At 39.6% G+C, this 20,421-nt stretch overlaps 1 protein-coding gene and 1 long non-coding RNA gene across 2 annotated transcripts in view; one reads left to right on the forward strand and one right to left on the reverse strand.

The window, feature by feature from the left end:
* The window catches only part of RAPGEF5 (Rap guanine nucleotide exchange factor 5), a 308,676-nt gene that overhangs the window by 188,800 nt on the left and 99,455 nt on the right, over positions 1-20,421 (forward strand). The gene's annotated exons all lie outside the window — the stretch shown is intronic.
* LOC132539771 (uncharacterized) lies at positions 7,419-18,871 on the reverse strand. Its single transcript, XR_009551071.1, has 2 exons — positions 18,794-18,871; positions 7,419-7,646 (listed from the first exon to the last, which is right to left on the reverse strand). It is a non-coding gene; the product is annotated as an uncharacterized LOC132539771 (long non-coding RNA).

Consider the following 20,421-nt stretch of genomic DNA (forward strand, 5'->3'; position numbering starts at 1 on the left):
CTCTCACCTCCCCTAGTAAGTTACATTAAAAGGCTTTTCTTATGTATAATATCAGACCATAATCACACATCTATTTGGGGAAAAATGTTTTCAGACTTTTGCTGACCTGACATACACCTCTTTACAAAAAATCTGTAAATTTAGATTTCTTAAGGGGTCAGTTTCTTACAGAGTAATTATAGGTTTTGGTATAAACTGTGTTAACCTTTTATGTTTTTACTCAACTTCTCTCATAAAGCTTGTGCCAGTTTTTTAACTACATTCGCAGTACATGAAAATACTTGGTTTTTAATATTTCACTCACACCTTTATCCTCATTGAGTATTATTATTCTTAGTTAAACAAACAAGCAAAATAATTACATATTCTTGTAAGTTTGATGAGGGAGAAGCATAGGTTTGCCCAGTTTAATATTTCATTTCTAGTGAAGTTATACATTTGCAGCTTACATATTTTTCTGTAAACAGATTCATCTTCTTTGTTCATTTTAATTGATATTTCCTTACTGATTTGAGTAAGCTGTGTACTTAGTATATGTAGTTCACCCCAGTTTCTTATTTATTTATTGGTGGATATATTTAATATACATGGGTATGAGAGAACAAAACTGTTGTTTCACAAATATAGCTGAAATTTATTTTTGTGATGAATTAATATTTTTTCTTTTGGATAGAGACAGCTAGAAATCAAGAGGGGTAGGGGAGATAGAGATTGAGAGGGACAGAGAGGCATCTGCAGCACTGTGAAGTTTTCCCCGGAGCAGGTGGGGATCCGGGGGCTCTAGCAGGGATCCTTACACTGGTCCTTGTGCTTTGTGCCACCTGTGCTTAACCCGCAGTGCTACTGCCTGACTCCCAATATTTCTTAACTCACTATCACATGCATATTTCTCTGTAGTTAATATACCATTTTGTTAGAAGCATGAAAATCTAATTTATTCTGGAGGAACTGAAATTCTGTTGAAAATTTCCTCCCTGTTCAATATGTTGTGCATAAATTTGGTGTGTCACACTGTTTCTTGGTGCTTCAGTTCTCTCATTCATAAAGTTAAGAGAAGCTAGAGATTAAAAAGAATCAGGAGAAGGAGAGGGAGAGGAAGAAGAAGTAGAAGAAACTATAGATGGAAAGTTTTTTCTTGATCTAAAACTACTGCCTTAAGTTGAAGAACCCCCAGATATAGCAAAACACATTCTTCATAAAGCTTGAAGACCTTTAGGAAAACAATATCTACACATCGCAGTGTATGTCAGTTGATAACTTAGGAGGCTTTGAGAAACTTTTTTAAAAATCAGAGTGAATATGCCTATCAATTCCAAGACTCATTCTGTTCTCTTATAGTCTAAAAATACTCTTGTAGATAGAACTTCTAAAAATTTACTCTTTATAAAATGGATCTGACATAAAATATGAGACAGATGGCTGATCTAGCACATCTAGCTGGAAGTATCTCTGTGATCAGGATGTTAAAGCCATATTTCAAGTCAAGTCATTAAATATTTGGAATTGTTTTTCTGAGTTCAGAATGTCCTGAGGATAATTGAGATATGGAATGCCCAAATAATGATAAACTCTAAGCATCACTATGCCGGGCTAGCGTCGCCGGAGAGAGAAGAGACCAGGAACTTCTGGCAGAGCAGGAACACAAATCTTTATTCATGTGGACGCCTCAGAGTCGGGTGTGAGCACAGCTGGTTTAGGCCATGTGGAGCTAGCAAAATGGCCGCTTCTCACTATGCATGCCAGCCCTTCTCCAGGTCGGGACATGGAAGAGAAAGAAAGAGCAGATACAGAAGTGACTTTTATAGGAGAATTCTGGAAGTGGCAAGTCAGGATGGAATTGGCTAGTATAGGGAGTGGAGAAAACAAGGCACTCTGGGAAGGTAGAAAGCTTCCATAGCAACGGTTGCTAGGGTTTCAGCTGGCAGGAATGGGCGATACCCTGAGGGGGTAATATGGTGGAGGAGGAGTCGTTTTTAAAACAAGGCCGAAGAGTGATATGTAAATAATAATACTCACATGGAAATATGATGGTTTGTGGGTCCTGCCTAACTCAACCACATCTGTACAATAACCCAACACCACTAATCTTACTGCCTTAAACTCTTAGAAATAACTGGAAAGTAACCCAATTGTTTACATAGTTGAAATTCTTTAATTAGCCACTATCTACATTTGCCTCCAAACCACTCCTTGAAAAAAAATGTAAATTTATATCTCTCCCATTTCTATCTTTCTCACATAGAATTTACTACTGGAAGACAATCCCATATACTTTTTTAACTGTGGTCCCAGTGTCTAGAGACTGTGTGTGTGTGTGTGTGTGTATAACTTTTATTTATAAAATGGAAATATTGACAAGACCACAGGATAAGAGGGTACAACTCCACACATTTCCCACCACCCACTCCATATCACATCCCCTCCCCTGATAGCTTTCCTATTCTTTATCCCTCTGGGAATATGGACCCAGGATCATTAGAGGGTACAGAAAGTGGGAGGTCTGGCTTCTGTAATTGCTTCCCTGCAGAACATGGATGTTGGTAGGTCAATTCATACTCCCAGCCTGTGAAGACTAGGTTTTAAATAAATATTTGTGGGCCAGAATCTGGTTAGAAAAGGCAGTTGATTTGAACTACTTCCTATGTTCAAGTAGTAAAATCAGACCTGTACAAATCTTAAGTTACTCTAGTTCCAAAATTGTAATTCATAGGAGATTTAAAGTTTGTTGCTTTTTTTTTTTTTAAATAAAAGACTTTCTGCTATCTGGAGTTAAGCTGGAAATGATAAACAGAAGGGACAGGTAGCTTCATCACCAATAATCAGTTTGTAATTATCGATAACTCCATGGGAGAAATTGTAATCAGTAAAGGTAGATACAAACTTTACAGTTTTCATGTGTCAAAGTTTGTGGAGCAAGGATCATACTTACCTAGACAGAACTGGATTCTCTTCAGTATTCTAAATGTAGATTATTCAGGAAAAGAGAACATATTTTGCCTGTATGTCACATGACTATTTGCATTCTTCAGTTCATTCTTCCCTCTCTCCCTCCCTACACCTACCCCCTATCCTAGTAACATAGGAGACTAACATATGCAGAATTGCGCAGCCATATCTATTTTTATTTTATTTTTTTCTAACTCTTAATTGTGTATGTTTTCCTCTCAAATCATGTTGGCAGTACTTTATTGTGGTATTAATTATCGTGAAAGAGTTTAATTTTAAGAAGTATTTATTAATGAGGTAGAGAGGGACCAAAGCATATTTGCATGTATTTGCAGGGATCCAACTCAGGATCCCATGTACATGAGTGTATTGCTCCATCCACTGAGCCACCTATCGGGCAGCATGATTGATTTGGTGGGGGAAGAAACAGGGAGAGAGTGAAAGACAGAGATAGAGAGAGGCATACCAGAGCATCACTCTGGCACATATAATACCAGAGGATTGAACTACTGAAGTCAGGACTTCATACTCTTAGGTTCACAACTTAACTACATTAATATCGGTGTTTATGGCTTAGAGTCAACCAAGTGTCACAGTCTTTCTTACCTTTCTACTGATCTTGTTCCAAACTGTGAGATACGGTTTCTGAGTCATTTATTACAGAGAACAAAAGTGTGTCTCTAAAAAAAAAAAATCACCAAGGAATGTACAAAACATGAACAAACACAAGAGTCTACTTATGATTTCTGTCTCCTTATTCTCATGCCATGCGCTCTGGCAACTGCTACAGTAACTAGGAATGTTTTATTCTGTAACTTGCATAAGTACTGAGACTGCCCTTTCTTTTACTTGTTTGCCCTCTGAAGTTGGACATAATGCATGTGCACAAATGCACAAACAAAAGCACATCCTACTGCTGCCCACACACCTCAAAGGCACAATTAACATATGAGCAAAAGAGATTTGGAAAGAGTTTCCTGACCTGAAGTCTTCCCATTTTCTTTTCTTATTTTTTTATTATTATTTATAAAAAGGAAACACTGACAAAAACCATAGGATAAGAGGTGTACAATTTCCATCACCAGAGATCTGTATCTCCTCTCCTCCCCTGATAGCTTTCCTATTCTTTAATCCTCTGGGAGTATGGACCCAGGGTCATTATGGGGTGCAGAAGGTGGAAGGTCTGGCTTCTGTAATTGCTTCCCCATGGAATGTGGGCATTGGCAGGTTGATCCATACTCCCAGCCTATCTCTCTCTTTCCCTAGTGGGACAGAGCTCTGGGGAAGTGGGCCTCCAGGACATTGGTCTGGTCGTCTGCCCAGGGAAGTCCAGTTGGCATCATGGTAGCATCTGGAACCTGGTAGCTGAAAAAAAGAATTAATATATAAAGCCATACAAATTGTTGACTAATCATGAACATAAAGGTTGGAATATTGCAGATGAAGATTTGGGGCCTCTGTTTTGAAGATATCTAGTAGGTCTATTTTAGTTATATTCCAAAGGACCCATGACTTTATTAGTTTTTTCCTGAGCCTGACATCTGATATGCAGACGGACCCAAGTTATTGTCTGGGGAGATGTCATGGCTGGAAAAAGGGCTTGAAAGCTAGATCAGGGAAGAGAGTAGCTCCTAAATATGGGAAAAGTGTATAAATATTGTTGATCTGGGGTCCATATTCAGCATAGGAACCTATGTAACCTCTGCGTCCCTGTAGGTCTGAGCTTACATTCTATGGTCATGGGTAGGAATCTTCCAAGCTTCCCCAATATCAGGACCCATCTTCCTCAGGTGGTAGATAGTATGCTACCCAACCCCCCTTCAGAGGATGGAACATTCTCTACCATTGTTGATCCACATTGAGGGAAAGGTCCAATGGGGGCCCCTAAAGAGGTCCATTATGTTGTTCCTGATGGAGATGACAATGGAGAAAGGGATCTATTCAAGGTCTAGGCTCATCATGTCTGTGTGCCTTCCCATTTTCTAAACTCATTGCATTCCCATTTACTGTGTAGATTACTTTTTAGCATTTGTGTCAGCATTTGAGTGTATTGAAAAGAACATGTCCTCTCTTAGAAAATGTCAGGTATACAATTCTTGTTTATTGACGTAACATTAATTTATAGCACATTTCAAGTGTGTACAAGGTACTATGTGATCACCCTTAAAAGTCTAGTTTCTGGGGTTTGGGCGGTAGCACAGCAAATTAAGCGCATGTGGCGCCAAATGCAAGGACCAGCATACGAATCCCGGTTTGAGCCCTCGGCTCCCCACCTACAGGGGAGTCGCTTCACAGGCGGTGAAGCAGATCTGCAGGTGTCTATCTTTCTCTCCACCTCTCTGTCTTCCCCTCCTCTCTCCATTTCTCTCTGTCCTGTCCAACAACGAACTACATCAACAATAATAACCACAACAAGGCTACAACAAGGGCAACAAAAGGGGGGGGGGATGGCCTCCAGGAGCAGTGGATCCATGGTGCAGGCACTGAGCCCCAACAATAACTCTGGAGGCAAAAAAAATATCTAGTTTCTGTGTTTTTACACTTAACCTCTTTTCTCCTATTGCCCAAGGCTTTTAAATTTTAAGAATACATCTGCTGGGTTGGTTTGGAGTTAAGTGGTAGCTTTTTCAAATTTTAGTCTATAAATTTGGTCTTTACAAAGTCAGGAGGCAGTTCCAAACAGCTGAATAATAAATAAAAACATAGGAATATTATCATAAAAGTAAACAAGAAAGAAAGGGAGGAGGGAAGGAAGGAAGGAAGGAAGGAAGGAAGGAAGGAAGGAAGGAAGGAAGGAAGGAAGAAAGGCAGGCGGAGTTGTTGGAGAAGAAGGCAAAAGCCAGAGGAAAATGTTAGGACTAGCTCCTCAGTGCTGTTTTAAAAGCCTGTACTATGCTCTTGCTGTTCAGCTTTTAAAGAATCCTGTGAAACTGCTACTATAAATTATTTAAACCCTAAGTCACAATTATACCTGCAATTAGAATGTAGCAACTTTTTCTTAGTCATAATTTAACCTAATATTTTGGCTTTTATGCTGCTTGGAAAAAATTTTAATATTGATACTTCCTTTTAGGCATGAAAGTATTTTTGTATAACCATTATGTTATCTACCCAGCTGATATTTTAATTTTAGAATAACTTTGCATCTATATCTCTCTTTCTCTGACACACACACACACACACACACACACACACACACACACACTACCAAATAATTTAAGAACACTTAGGAACTAGAAGTTATTCCCATGTAACATTTAAATGTGTTTTTTTTTCTATAAAACCTCCTAGGAAACAATATTTTAGTTTCTGTTGTTTTTCTTTAGTTTTTGATTCTTTTAAATCTCAAGCAAAATATGCATTGTATTTGATTGTGACCAAGCTCTTACCAATAATGAGAGGTGGAAATAAATGCTCTTTCCAGCACTGATTCATCTCAGTTTTGCATATCCCACTATAATCAGAATCTGTCTAAAATACATCCTCATTCAAACACTCTGCATATATGACACCAATCAATAGAAGTCTTATGTCCAAAGTGTTCACACATGCTGGCAGTTTTTTTAAAACTTTATTTGATAGAACAGAGAGAAATTGGGGGGGATGAGAGACAGAGAGACACCTGCAGCCCTGCTTCCCTGCTTGTGAAGCTTCCCTCCTGCAGGTGGGGACTGAGGGCTTGAACCTGGGTCCTTGTGTGTGGTAATACATGTCTCATCCAGGTGAGCCACCACCCAGCCCCCTTGGCAGTTTTTTTTCATTCTACTACATGTTTAATATGTGCTTAAGGATATGATAATAGAATTTTAAGTCGTCCTCATTTTCTGAATTACCTTCAACTGGGCTTCTACCAAGTTTTATACAGACCAGGCCACTGCTTTCGTTAATTATAGGGAAATTAAAGGAGAGGTTTCAGCTCAGCTGAACCATAGCATGTTCCTTGGGGTTAGTAACTGGGATATTGTCGGGAGTAGAGCTAGCCCCACGAACCTGCCGAGGCTGGACCCCAGCAGGATATGTTTATGGAATTCTTGAGTATTAGCAGAGTGAAATCATCACCCTATCTGGAAAGGACGGGCTGAAATAAGGAAAAAAAAAACAGTGGTGCTCCTATGCCTCAGCACAATGACCGTGGTTGACACCACAACATCTTGTTTGTTTCTAGTGGTGCTTTTTAGAAAAATATTTGTTTGTTTGTTTGTTTATGAGAGAAAGAATTAGAGTTCTGTTCTGGCAATGTATAGTACAAGGGATAAAACTCAGGACGTCACATTTGCAAGCCCTATGTTCTGCTGCTGCATCACCTCCCAGGATGTGTCAGTGATATTTTATTCTGTTATTATTTTAGTCTTTTCCATTGTAGATAATCAGGAACCCTAGTTAAAGACTAAGAGGTCACAAGACATTAAGTAAATCCTAACTTTTACTGAAAATTAAATAAGGCACAGAGAAAATCAAACTTCTTAGTGAGGTTTTTCTGGAGGAATTTGTAACAGTTTAATAAGTGAGACTTAGGAGTAAGAGTTTGAGGTCAGTGCCCTACATTTTCATGAAAATTATCCGTTTCATCAATCCTAGTTTTCCAGATGGATTTTTAAACATTATTTCCTCTAAATTCAGAGAACTTTGTGATTACTCTTGTGATAGCCTCTGGTTGTCAGTGGTGTATACAGCATCTTGGGAGAGATTTTCCATTGCAACTGAAAAAAAAAAAGAAAGAAAGAAACATTTGTGTGTGTTTCTTTCAACACTGATAACAATCATATACACTTAAACAAGAACACCGAGTTTAATTTTTGTATTAAGAAGTAGTTACTACTCATGAAATAGGGGAAATGACTCTGACATGGAATCTGGTGGAAGGACTCTTGGCAAGGTATGTAGATTTTTAAAACATAAATTGTTTGTTTTTGTTACCAGAGCACTACTCATCTCTGTCTTATAGTGGTGTTGGGGGTTGAACTTTAAAGTCACAATGATGAAAGTCTCTTGCATAACCATTTTGCTATCTTCTCCTCCGAGCATATCAATTTTTTTTTTTTGCCTCCAGGGATGTCACTGGGGCACTGTGCCTGCACTACTAATCCACTGCTCCTGGCAGCCATTTTTTTCCATTTTGTTGTTGTTGTTGTTATTGTATTGCTGTTGTTGTTGTTGGATAGGGCAGAGAAAAATTGAGAGAGGAGGGAAAGACAGACAGAGAAAGAAAGGTAGACACCTACAGACCTGCTTCACCACTTGGGAAGCAATCCCCCTGCAGGTTGGGATCCGGGGGCTCGAACTGGTTTCCTTGCACCAGTCCTTGCGCTACCGCCCAGCCCATGCATACTGATTTTTAACCAATTAAATTGATCTAATCATCCATGACTTAAAGATAGTTGGAGTGGGTCTTTTGCATACACTGTCTTTCTTAATACGTAAAAATCCCCTGGAGGGTAAAAATAGCCTCATATTTCAGATGATACTTGGAATTGGGGAATACCTCATGAATTTTGTCATCTCAGTGAACTCAGAACACCTTAGCTACAATCTAAGCCTACCCTTTCTCTGAGAGCATTTCTGTCTCTGGATAAGAAGTGATTCACAGAATCCAGAGTCAAAATCAAGCCCCACTTTTGCTGCAGGTGAGCTGTGCCCACTGTCAGACTCTGTACCTACATCTATCTTTGGGTCTGTAGTTCCCAGCCACTTTCTGCTTGTCTAGACCTGGACATTTTGCTTTTCAGGCTTTTCACATGAATTCACCTTTTCTGCCCTAACCTGCTCTCTGAACTGAGTCATCCTGTAGCTAAACTTTTACTCTTTGCCTTTTCCAACATCTCTGTCCTTTATTTTGAGCCATTCTGATGTGTAATATCTGTACTTTCCCATCACTCAGAAAACCACTTATTCATTTATTCAGACAATTTTCTGGATTATGGAACAACACAGAGAACAAAACAGGCCAAGCTTGCCTTCTCATGTGGCTAATAGCAGAGTAGAACTTAGGACGTCCTGCCCCTCTGTTTCTTTCTTCTTTCCTCCACATCCAACTCCAACTCTGGCAAACAGTCAAGAACTTCTATACTAGAACTAGGCAATGTTCTGGGAAAGATTTAGTAAAATTCAAGGTTTCTATAATGTGGATTACTGGGATTTGCATGTCATTATTACACAGGGCCCATACTAGTCTCTGTATCATTGCAATTTTAGTATGTGTGTTGGCAAAAATAGCATAAAATTTAAGTTTTTATTATAGCACCTGTGTGATTTAACAACAGTCATCAGGGGTCACACGGATAACGGTGGGATGAAGAAAATTCTACCAGTTAACTGCAGGTGGCACAAAGCGCAAGGACCGGCATAAGGATCCCGGTTCGAGCCCTCGGCTCCCTCCCTGCAGGGGAGTCGCTTCACAAGCAGTGAAGCAGGTCTTCAGGTGTCTATCTTTCTCTCCCCCTCTCTGTCTTCCCCTCCTCTCTCTATTTCCATCCTATCCAACAACAACGACAGCAATAATAACAACAACAATAATAATGTCAAACAACAAGGGCAACAAAAGGGAATAAACAAGTATTTTTTAAAAAGAAAAGAAAATTCTGGTATCTGTTCTGCAGTAAACTGATGTTAAGTATCTAATAATAAAGCCTTCAGGAATTAGATTATGCCAGCTAGGGAAATTTTAATCTACCTTATTTTAAAGCTTTCAGAGTTGTTTTCTTGACAGCAGAATGATGGACTACATAACCCATATGAGGACATGTAAATTAGTGATAAATTGACACAGTGTCTCTAGAAACTGAGGGGTCAAGTTCCTTGGATCTTCTCCATTGACATCCCTCCTCCATTCTCACTTCTGCTCTTTGCTGGCCATCAGGATGACCTTAACCCCTCTTAACTGCACCACCTAGGATCTCTAGCCCTACAGCATAAGTGGGATCTATTAGGATCATTAGGATCTATTGTAGGACATCAAAAAGGAAAAATTCAGGATATTTATTTCCACTTTATCCAGCTTCCTAATGCAGTGCTGGCAGGGATTACAATCATCAGTAACAGCTTGTTTATGTCTCCATCTCCCCTGGAGAGCCTAATGTTGAATTCCCCCCCCCCCCACTGGGACTTGGTGCCTGTGTGATGAATCCTGCAATTATTTTTCCTGTCCTTTATTTTACTTGATAGGCCAGAGAGAAATTGAAAGGACAAGGCAAAAATAGAGTAAGAGACACCTGTAACACTGCCTCACCACTCTTGAAGCTTCTGTCCTACAGTGAGGAGCCATGGTCTTGAGGCGGGCTCCCTGCTCAAGTCAGTTGAGCCACTGCCTGCCCTCCACTGTGCATTCGTAACTCCTCTTGTCCTTTTAAGTCCAAGGGTGGTTAATATCTCTATCTTGACTCATCTTTGGTCATCTCACCATTTTTTTGGTGAATTTCCTCAAACCTAGCCATATTTCTTTTTTTTAAATTTTTATTAGTGCTTTAATAATTATTGATATGATTGTGGGATAAGAGGGGTACAGTTCCACACAGTTCCTACCACCAGAGTTCCAAATCCCATCCCCTCCATTAGATGCCTCCCTATTCTTTATCCCTCTGGGAGTATCTTTATGGGGTGCAGAATGTGGGAAGTCTGGCTTCTGTAATTGCTTCTCCTCTGGACATGGGTGTTGACAGGTCAACCCATACTTGCAGCCTGTTTCTATCTTTCCCTAGTGGGATAGGGTTCTGGGGAGGCGGGTTTCCAGGACTCATTGGTGAGGTTGTCTGCCCAGGGAAGTCAGATTGGCATCATGAAACATCTGCAATTTGGTAGCTGAAAAGCATTAAGATATAAAGCAGAACAAATTGTTTAGTAAGCAAGAATCTGAAGGTAAGAATATAGCAGATGAGTTTTGGGGTTTTTATTATGGAAGAAGCTAGGAAGTCTTTTTTAGGTATATTCCAAAGGGCCCATGACTTTACTAATATTTGCCTGAGCCCAATAGCTAACTTGCAGGTGGGCTGAAAGTATTGTCTGGGAAGATGGTGTTAGAGTTGGGAGAAGGACTAGAAAGCTGGATGATGGTAGAGAATAGCTCCTAAATATGGGGAAAGTATATAAATGCCATTAACTGTAGACCCGATTAATCTGACCTAGGGCCCACCTTCTAAGTAATCCCTTAAACACATTCAGAACCCTAGCTGAATATGATTGTCTTTTCCACAAGTATCCACAATGATCTGCCTAGGTAACATGGCATATCAATATATACTTGTGATGAAAAGACATAGACTACAAGATACTACAACCTGGCCCCATGTTCAGTCTCCCCTGCTTTATTGTGCAGTAGGTTTCTAGCTGAAGTTGGCCCAATAATCATGTTCATAGACTTTGGGATTTTTAATACTTTATTTTTTATTTTTGATTATATACTTTATAGAGATAACCAGAAATTGAGAGTAGGGGGGATATAGAAAGGGAGAAAAACAAAGATACACCTGAAGCACTGCCTCACCACTTGTGAAACTTTCCCCCTGCAGGTGGGGACTGGGGACTTGAACCCCGGGCCCTTGAACATTATAGCATGTGCACTCAACCAGGTATGCCACCACCCAACCCCAACTTTGAGGTTTTTTTTTAAACAACTTGTTTTACATGATTATAACTACTAGAGACAATAAGGCTTAATAAATTCCTTTCTCTCTCTAGAAGCAAGAATTTTTTTTGTCCAATCATGAGATGTGGGAGTATGACCAAATTCTTAAAAACATTGTGTTTATATTCACACCTTTAAAAGTTATTTTGCCTAGAGTGTAAAGTTGAGTATGATAGATTCTTAGTCCCAATTAGTCTTTAACTTCAGTTATTAATCTTAATATATATGATTTATATATAAGCACATATGTGAGTTTTTTGGTGTGTTTTTTTTTAAAGAACTAGTTGACAATATTTAACAACGGTGCCTGAATAGCCCATACAAAGATACACTTACTAGGCCATCACTTTTCAGTCTGAAAAATCTAAATGATCATTCACCTTGAAACACATCTGGTTACTCTGCAAGTTTCTGGTTGCTTCTGAGCTCACCCCATCTTTATCTTTATCTTCATGTGCTCTCTTAATCAGTTCTATCTTGCCAGCAATATAGTTTTGACCTTTTTTGTAATCTATTTATCTTTTTTTTTACTGTGAGAAAAAAAAGAATCATGAGGTATATTGTCAGCGAATTCTGTGAAGGTTATCTTTGAGCAAAATTGTTTTTGGTCAGTGGAAATTTTTTCTTAAGATAAGTGTTCTGTGTTTGCTGTACTCACATTACTGTACAAGAATAGATGTGGGCATTGGGATTTGGTTACCTAAGCTGCTTGTCAATTTCCGTAGTACCAGATGAAAGGTGACACTAACTGCTAAATTGTACACTTATTTCTATTTAGAAGAATCAACACTTGGATTCTGTGGCAAAAATGCAATCAATCAAGAAAGATGTATTGCATAGAATCAGATGCTGAGGTCATTTGTCTAGCCCTGAGTGTCATGGAGGATCCACTGTTACTTGTTCCATAATATCTCTCCAAGAAAGAGAGAGAAAGAGAGAGAGAAAGAGAGAGAGAGAGAGAGAGAGAAATATTTTACCTCTGTTCTTAGTACTTCTTTAAGCCACGATTGGTCTTCCTTTATTAGTAGAAGGTCACTTTTTAAAAATAGTTATGACTTCTCTCCAATGAGGTAGGGCACTTCATCCAGTGGAAATAGTTACTACCACTACATTCTCCCAGCATTTTTTTTCTTAAGATATTCTAGCTACCTGGCCTGTACCTCACAGGACATTTTTCGCAGATCTCTCTCATAGCTCCTTTGTGCAGGATGTACTCTGTGCCCATAGACTCATAACACTCCAGGTATTTTTGCTTTTTATTTTTAAGATAGAATACACATAGCATAAAATAAACCATTGTAAACTGTGTCACCCTGCCCAGTTCTTGAGCCCATCAGGCCCAAGGCCCTGGAAACCCATATCTCACTGTTTCCAGATCATGTGGGTTGAGGTACCTGCATACTCTCAGATTTCTCTAACCCCCATCATGATTATCTCTATTTACCCCTGGCTGGACCTTGAGCTTCTCTCTGACCTGAACTGTTTGAGCACAGGTTGCATGCAGCACAATGCCTAACCCAGGTCAGTCCTCTTGATCTTTGAAATTCAGTCCTCTGTTAGCTTTCCCAAACCAGACAGGACATGAAATGTCCCGTGAAGCTACCTTTTAGAGTCTTAGTCTCACCAGAAGACACCTAACTCTTGTAGCTTGATTTATTTAGTCAGTTGATGTACTTTGACTATCAATGCCAGCCCTTTCACTAATTTTTGTCTACAGTGCATATCACTGATTATCATTAGGGGAAGTCTGATTGTGGATATAAGCTGTTCTTGAGCCTGTCTGAGTCCAATCTTGGGTTGGTTCATCATGCCCTTGTTCTATAATACGTATTGATATTTTATCAAAATAAATGTTTTCATAGTATTTATGAGGGTTGTTTTAATTTTTAAATACAACAATGGCTATTCAACTCTTAGCTTTGACTGAAAAAAAGATATACATTTAGTAATGTTGTTATAGGCTTATTTGTCTGGTCGTGGCTTGATTTTCTCCTGGCTACACATTCTTAGTGAGTCTATTTGTTTTTGTATGGTCATGCTACCTCCTTGGTTCTTGAGTTGTGGTTATCTCTATCATTATAAGAGAAAACTGTATTTGCTTTTAACTACTCAGTAACTAATAAATGCCTAATGGCATATACTTCAAAAAACACTTGCGGTATATTCTCTCAGATATTGACTGTGTAGCTTATAAACAAACAAAAAAGATGTCAGTAATTCATTGTCTGGTGAAATCTGTTTTCTAGTACACAAGTGACCATTTCTTCACTGTGTCCTCTGTTGACAGAAGAGATGAAGGCTAAAAATTCAAAATGTGTATTTAGTCCATAGCAAGTGCCTACCATTAGCATTTTTTAGCTACTATTTATAAACTCAAGGGAAATCAGTATGACAATTTTACTACATATAAGACTTCTTATTTAAGAAAAAATAAAAAGATTAGCCTATAGGGCTGCATGGTAGTGTACTCAATAGAGCACATACATTACCATGTGTAAGAACTCAGAATGAAGCCTCTGGCCCCCACCTGGCAGGAGGGGAAGCTTCATAAACAGTGAAGCAGTGCTGCAGGTGCCTCTCTCTCCCACTTTGTCTCCCCTCCTCTCTCAATTCCTCCCTAGCCTATCAAATAAAAATATATAAATGAATTTTTTCAAAAGATTTATTTATTAATTGATGAAAAAGGGTAGGAGTGAACCAGAGCATAATTCTGGCATATGTAATGTGAGGCATCAAACTCAGGACCTCTTCTTGAGAGTTCAGTACTTCATCTGTTGCCCTGCCACCCAGACCTCATGACCTCTTGCATGCCATGACATCAAGCTGGCTAGCTGATTGTGTTGTCCATCAAACATTTTTTCTGTGGTACTCTCAGACAGATTTGAGAATGTAGTAATGACCTTAGTGAGGGATGTCTCAGCTAAACCTCTTTTTTCCTGCCACTTGGGTTTCACTCCTCCAAGTTAACTTTTTTTTTTAGAGAGAGAAACAAAGACAGAAAAGACAGGGGAAAATATATTCCAAAAACTGATGTTTCCTCAAATGTAATGGGGATTGGGCTCAAACTTGAGTTGTGCATGTGACAAACAGGTGAACTATGTTGCTGATTATAGTGCCTCATCATGCTCATCCCCTTATTTTTCACGTTCCCTAGACTGAATAAAATATCATTTAGTGGAGGCCTCCCCAGTACCTTCCCTGTTCATCACATGGCAACATAGTTGGATTCTGAAGGTGGAATAATCATAACACTGAAGTTGAAAGTGCTGCTAAGTCACATAATGAGGCATTCTAGTAGAAAAATGACTAAGTGGAGAGCGTAATTCTGCTTTTTCAAGGCAATTTATTCACTCTCTTGCTTACTAATTTGTGTGTTTAGTAAACCTTTGTTGAATGAATATCACATGCCAGCCCCTGAGCGGTGTATTAGAGAATTGAAAGTCACAGTTTCTGCCCTCAAGATGCCTTCATTCTGTGAAGAACACAGAGGGAACAGATGACTAGAAGTCATTGTGATAGGTAGATACCTATCACAAGGTCTTTTGGGCATTTCATCTGGACAGGACTTCTAGTGCCCACTAAGTTCCTTGGATAAGGCAGTAATTAAGAATTATAGCATAATCTGTGTTATTTTTTATTCTTTGGGAATCAAAGACTTAAGTGAGATTTAGAATTTGATAGCTAGGGAACTATCTCAGCATGTTAGAGTGCATATTTTGTATGCCTGAAGCCTCAGAAGTCCCGGTTCTTTCCCTAACACTATCTTCGTTAAGCTAGAGTTAAATGGTGTGCCTTTCATAAAAATAGTTTTATTTTTTAAATTCTGGTTTCTACCTAGAAAACTACACTTGCACATGAAGTGTGTGTGTGTGTGTGTGTGTGTGTGTGTGTGTGGTGGCTAAGGCCTTGTGCATGAATGATGCACTTGATACTTGAAGCCAGTGATGTCTGTTAGAAAGAGACTAGGGAGTGGAGTGGGGTGCAGAGACTCTATAGCACCAGTGCTCCCTCCAGGACCATGGTATGTTCATACAATACTTGGGACTGAACATGGATTGCATGCATGACAAGGCAGGCACTCCACGTGGTGAGCTGGTCTCCATGTGTGTTTTTAAAAGTTTTCTGTGGAGTCGGGAGGTAGCGCAGAGGGTTAAGCGCGCATGGCGCAAAGCGCAAGGACTGGCATAAGGACCCCAGTTCGAGGCCCCGGCTCCCCACCTGCAGGGGAGTCGCTTCACAGGTGGTGAAGGAGGTCTGCAGGTGTCTATCTTTCTCTCCCCCTCTGTCTTCCCTTTCTCTCTCCATTTCTCTCTGTCCTATCCAACAATGAGGACATCAATAACAACAACAATAATAACTACAACAACTACAAAAAACAAGGGCAACAAAAGGGAAAATAAATAAATATAAAACTTTTGGGAGTCGGGCTGTAGCACAGCGGGTTAAGCGCAGGTGGCGCAAAGCACAAGGACCGGGATAAGGATCCCGGTTCGAATCCCGGCTCCCCACCTGCAGGGGAGTCGCTTCACAGGCGGTGATGCAGGTCTGCAGGTGTCTATCTTTGTCTCCTCCTCTCTGTCTTCCCCTCCTCTCTCCATTTCTCTCTGTCCTATCCAACAACGACAACAACAATAATAACTGCAACAATAAAACAACAAGGGCAACAAAAGGGAATAAATAAATAAATAACTTTTAAAAAGTTTTCTGGGTTCTTAAATTTCTGTTTGACTAGTTCCTGGTTAAGCACACTTGATAAGAGTTTGTGCTTATCAATGGCAAAGGACCTATTGAGGTTGTATCATTATATGGAAAACTGGGAAATGTTATGCATGTACAAACTATTGTATTAACTGTCTACTGAATTAATCCCCCAATAAGGAAATTTTTGAAAAAAGAGAGATTGTGCTTATAGAGAAGCAGGAACACATTGCTTTGAATAATATCAATGACTGTTTTCTGTGAGTACTATGCAGAGGAATATTTTCCATTACTCCCGCCAGATAATAGGGAAATCAAGCAAGCAACTATGATATTTCTTGCATGTCTGACAAGTCCCTTAGTAATCACTTTTTCTTACTATTGTCAGTGATACATGAAAATATATATGCAGTCAGAAAGTTGGTTGAGAACAGAACAAGTTAAGACCTGCTACACTGTAAGCATCTTACTTTTCTTAAAAAAAAAAATTAAAAAGGCAGAGGGTAGATAGCATACATAATGGTTATGCAAAAAGACTCTCAATGTCCTAAGCTCAATCACCTGCACCACCATAAAACAGAGCTGAGCAGTGCTCTAATTAAAAAAAAAAAAAGGGAGTCGGGCTGTAGCGCAGTGGGTTAAGCGCAGGTGGTGCAAAGCACAAGGACCGGCATAAGGATCCTGGTTCGAACCCCGGCTCCCCACCTGCAGGGGAGTTGCTTCACAGGCGGTGAAGCATGTCTGCAGGTGTCTACCTTTCTCTCCTCCTCTCAGTCTTCCCCTCCTGTCTCCACTTCTCTCTGTCCTAGCCAACAACGACAACAACAATAATAACTACAACAATAAAACAACAAGGGCAACAAAAGGGAATAAATAAATAAAATAAATATTTTAAAAAATTAAAAAAAAAAAAAGAGGGCCAGGTGGTAGCGCAGCAGGTTAAGTGCATATGGTGTAAAACGCAAGGACAGGCGTAAGGATCCCAGTTTGAACCCCGGGTTCCCCACCTGCAAGGGAGTTGCCTCATAGGCAGTGAAGCAGATCTGCAGGTGTCTATCTTTCTCTCCTCCTCTCTGTCTTCCTCTCTTCTCTCCATTTCTCTCTGTCCTATCTAACAATGACAATATCAATAACAACAATAATTACAACAACAACAACAAAACAAACAAAAAATAGGGCAACAAAGAGGGGGAAGCAAAATAAAAATAAACGATTTTTCTCACTCTAGATGGATCTCTATTAATTTTTAACATGAAAGTTTATTTTCAGTACTTGCAAAGAAAATTAGTAGCAATATGAATGAAATGATATTCAAACACCATACCTTAGAAAAAGGACTTTTTTCCCTTCCTGATTTGGTTTGATTGTCAAACTGTCATTATTGGTGGTATAGAGAATCACTGAAAGTACCAAATTTGAACTTGTTGAAAACCACTAGTTGAGGTATTGTTAAAACATCAACACCAATACAAAGCCATCATGTATCAGGACCCCAAATCCTCCCCCATCCAAGTCCATTCATTCTTCCTCCTTCCCCAGAGTCCTTTGCTTTGGTGCAATATATCATACCCAGTCCAAAATTTACTTTGTGTTTTCCCTTTCTGTCCTTGAATCTATTTTTATTAGTGTTTTAATAATGATTGACAAGATTGTAGTACAAGAGGGGTACAATTCCCACCACCAGAGTTTCATATTCCCTCTCCTACACTGGAAGGTTCCCTATTCTTTATCACTCTGGGAGTATGGAACAAAGATCTTTATGGGGTGCAGAAGGTGGAAGTTCTGGCTGGCTTCTGTAATTGTTTTTCCACTGGACATGGACATTGATAGGTTGATCCATACCGTCAACCTGTTTTTGTCTTTCCCTAGTGGGGCAGGGCTCTGGGAAGGTGGGGTTCTGGGATACCTTGGTGAGGTTGTCTGCCCAGGGAAGTCAGGTTGGTGTCATCGTAGCATCTGCAACTTGGTGGCTAAAAAACATTAAGATATAAAGCAAAACAATTTGTTTAATAATCAGGAAACTAAAGGTAAAAGTATAGCAGATGAAATTTGGGGTCTTCATGTTGGAAGGAGCTAGAGAGTCTATTTTAGATATATTCCAAGGAGCCCATGGCTTTACTAACTTAATCTCCACCTATGAGTGAGATCATTTGGCATTTATCCTTCTTTTAGGATTATCTTAATAAGTTGGGGTGAGAGTGCTTTGCAGATATTTAACACAGGGAGATGATAAATTGTACTCATGTATCAACAATTGAACTGAAATTCATTATTCCCCCCCCAGCAAAGTAAAAAGAGGAAAAAGCTGAAACATTTGTATAACATGCTCTTATTTACATATTTCTAGATAGATCTTTAAGACAAATACCTGTTACATAATTAAATGGGAAAGTTCGATTCAGAAGTATAAGAGAAGATTGTGATCATAGATGTTAATTTAAAGTAAGTCAAAGTACTGATTCTCTAATTCAGAATTCACAGCAGACTAATAAAAATTTTACTAGCAGTGTAGTAAAAATATTAGTTACTCACCCAAGAATTGGAACAAAATGACAGGAAGAACCGAGGAGTCCTACTCTGTTTTCATATCTCTGATGGATTCTGTTGTATTGTCCTGTGACCCAGGAGTAGTGAGTCTTCTAACAGCTTGCCCTCTTATCACTCATCCACTTCCACTTTTAGCTGAGGATACCAATTCAATTTTGTACTTCCTCTCTTCCCTTATCTTTCTGCTCATCCCAAATTGCATCCCTCTAAAGAATCCATCTTCCTGCTTGTTGTGTTGGAGTTTGTTTGTTTGGTTCTCTACTCTATTGGAAGGTTAATGGTTTACAGTGCAGGTATCAACATATGGGTACAGCCTCTCACCTCCCCATAGTAAGTGTCTACAAGACATTCTCTCCCCCAACCTAAGTCCTTTTTTTTTAATCTTCATACAATAGGAACTCAGAGCTCCTACATCCCATCCCTGTCCCTCCCTCCTTCCCTAAAACTCTTTGCTTTGGTACAATATACCAGATCCAGTCCAAGTTTCACCTTATGTTTTCCCTTATTGTAAATTACAGTTTTCTAAGGAGGAGTCTACGTAAGACTGTGATATCCAGTGACTGACTAGCTCCCGTGTGTGGTTTAGAATTACAGCATTTTCAAATTTGCTGGACTTGCTTAGCTTGCCCACCATCTCTTCAAGAATGTCTTGAAAGATGATTTCTTAAGAACAAGAACTAAAGTATATGCTGGAGAGAGGGCTGGTCCTTGTTGAGTAGGGTCAAACGACTGGGCAAAGTCGGGAAAGATCATAGTGCCTGCTAGAGACACACCCAATCGCCACACCCTCTTCCAGGTCACTGCAGCACCTTCAGAATTTCCTTCTTGCCTGAGGTCCTTACCATCTGCTTAGTTAGGTAACCTTTCCTTTCTTCTAACAGGTGTCCTCCACCCCACACATACTTTTCAAAGTAGCCTGATTATCTACCTGTCTTTTAGCTCACCATCTCTTGAAAACTGTTCTCTGTAATCACTTTTAGGAATATTCCTATTAAGATTATCATCCTGGGAGTCTGGCGGTAGTGCAGCGGGTTACGCACACGTGGCTCAAAGTGTGCAAGGACTGGCACAAGGATCCCAGTTCGAGCCCCTGGATGCTCCTCACCTCCAGGGGAGTCACTTCACAAGTGGTGAAGCAGGTCTGTAGGTGTCTCTCTCTCTCTCTCCCTCTCCCTGTTTCCCCTCCTCTCTCCATTTCTCTCTGTCCTATCCAATAACAACGACGTCAATAACTACAACAATAAGACAACAAGGGCAACAAAAAGGAATAAATAAATAAATATTGGGAGTCGGGCTGTAGCGCAGCGGGTTAAGCGCAGGTGGCGCAAAACACAAGGACCGGCATAAGGATCCCCATCTGCAGGGGAGTCGCTTCACAGGCGGTGAAGCAGGTCTGCAGGTGTCTATCTTTCTCTCCTCCTCTCTGTCTTCCCCTCCTCTCTCCATTTCTCTCTGTCCTATGCAACAACGACAACAACAATAATAACTACAACAATAAAACAACAAGGGCAACAAAAGGGAATAAATAAATAAAATAAATATTTAAAATATATATATATAAATAAATAAATATTTTTTTAAAGTTAAAAAAATTATTTAAAAGAAAACATTTT

Source organism: Erinaceus europaeus, chromosome 8 (genome assembly GCF_950295315.1).
Source record: "Erinaceus europaeus chromosome 8, mEriEur2.1, whole genome shotgun sequence".
NCBI lineage: Eukaryota > Metazoa > Chordata > Mammalia > Eulipotyphla > Erinaceidae > Erinaceus > Erinaceus europaeus.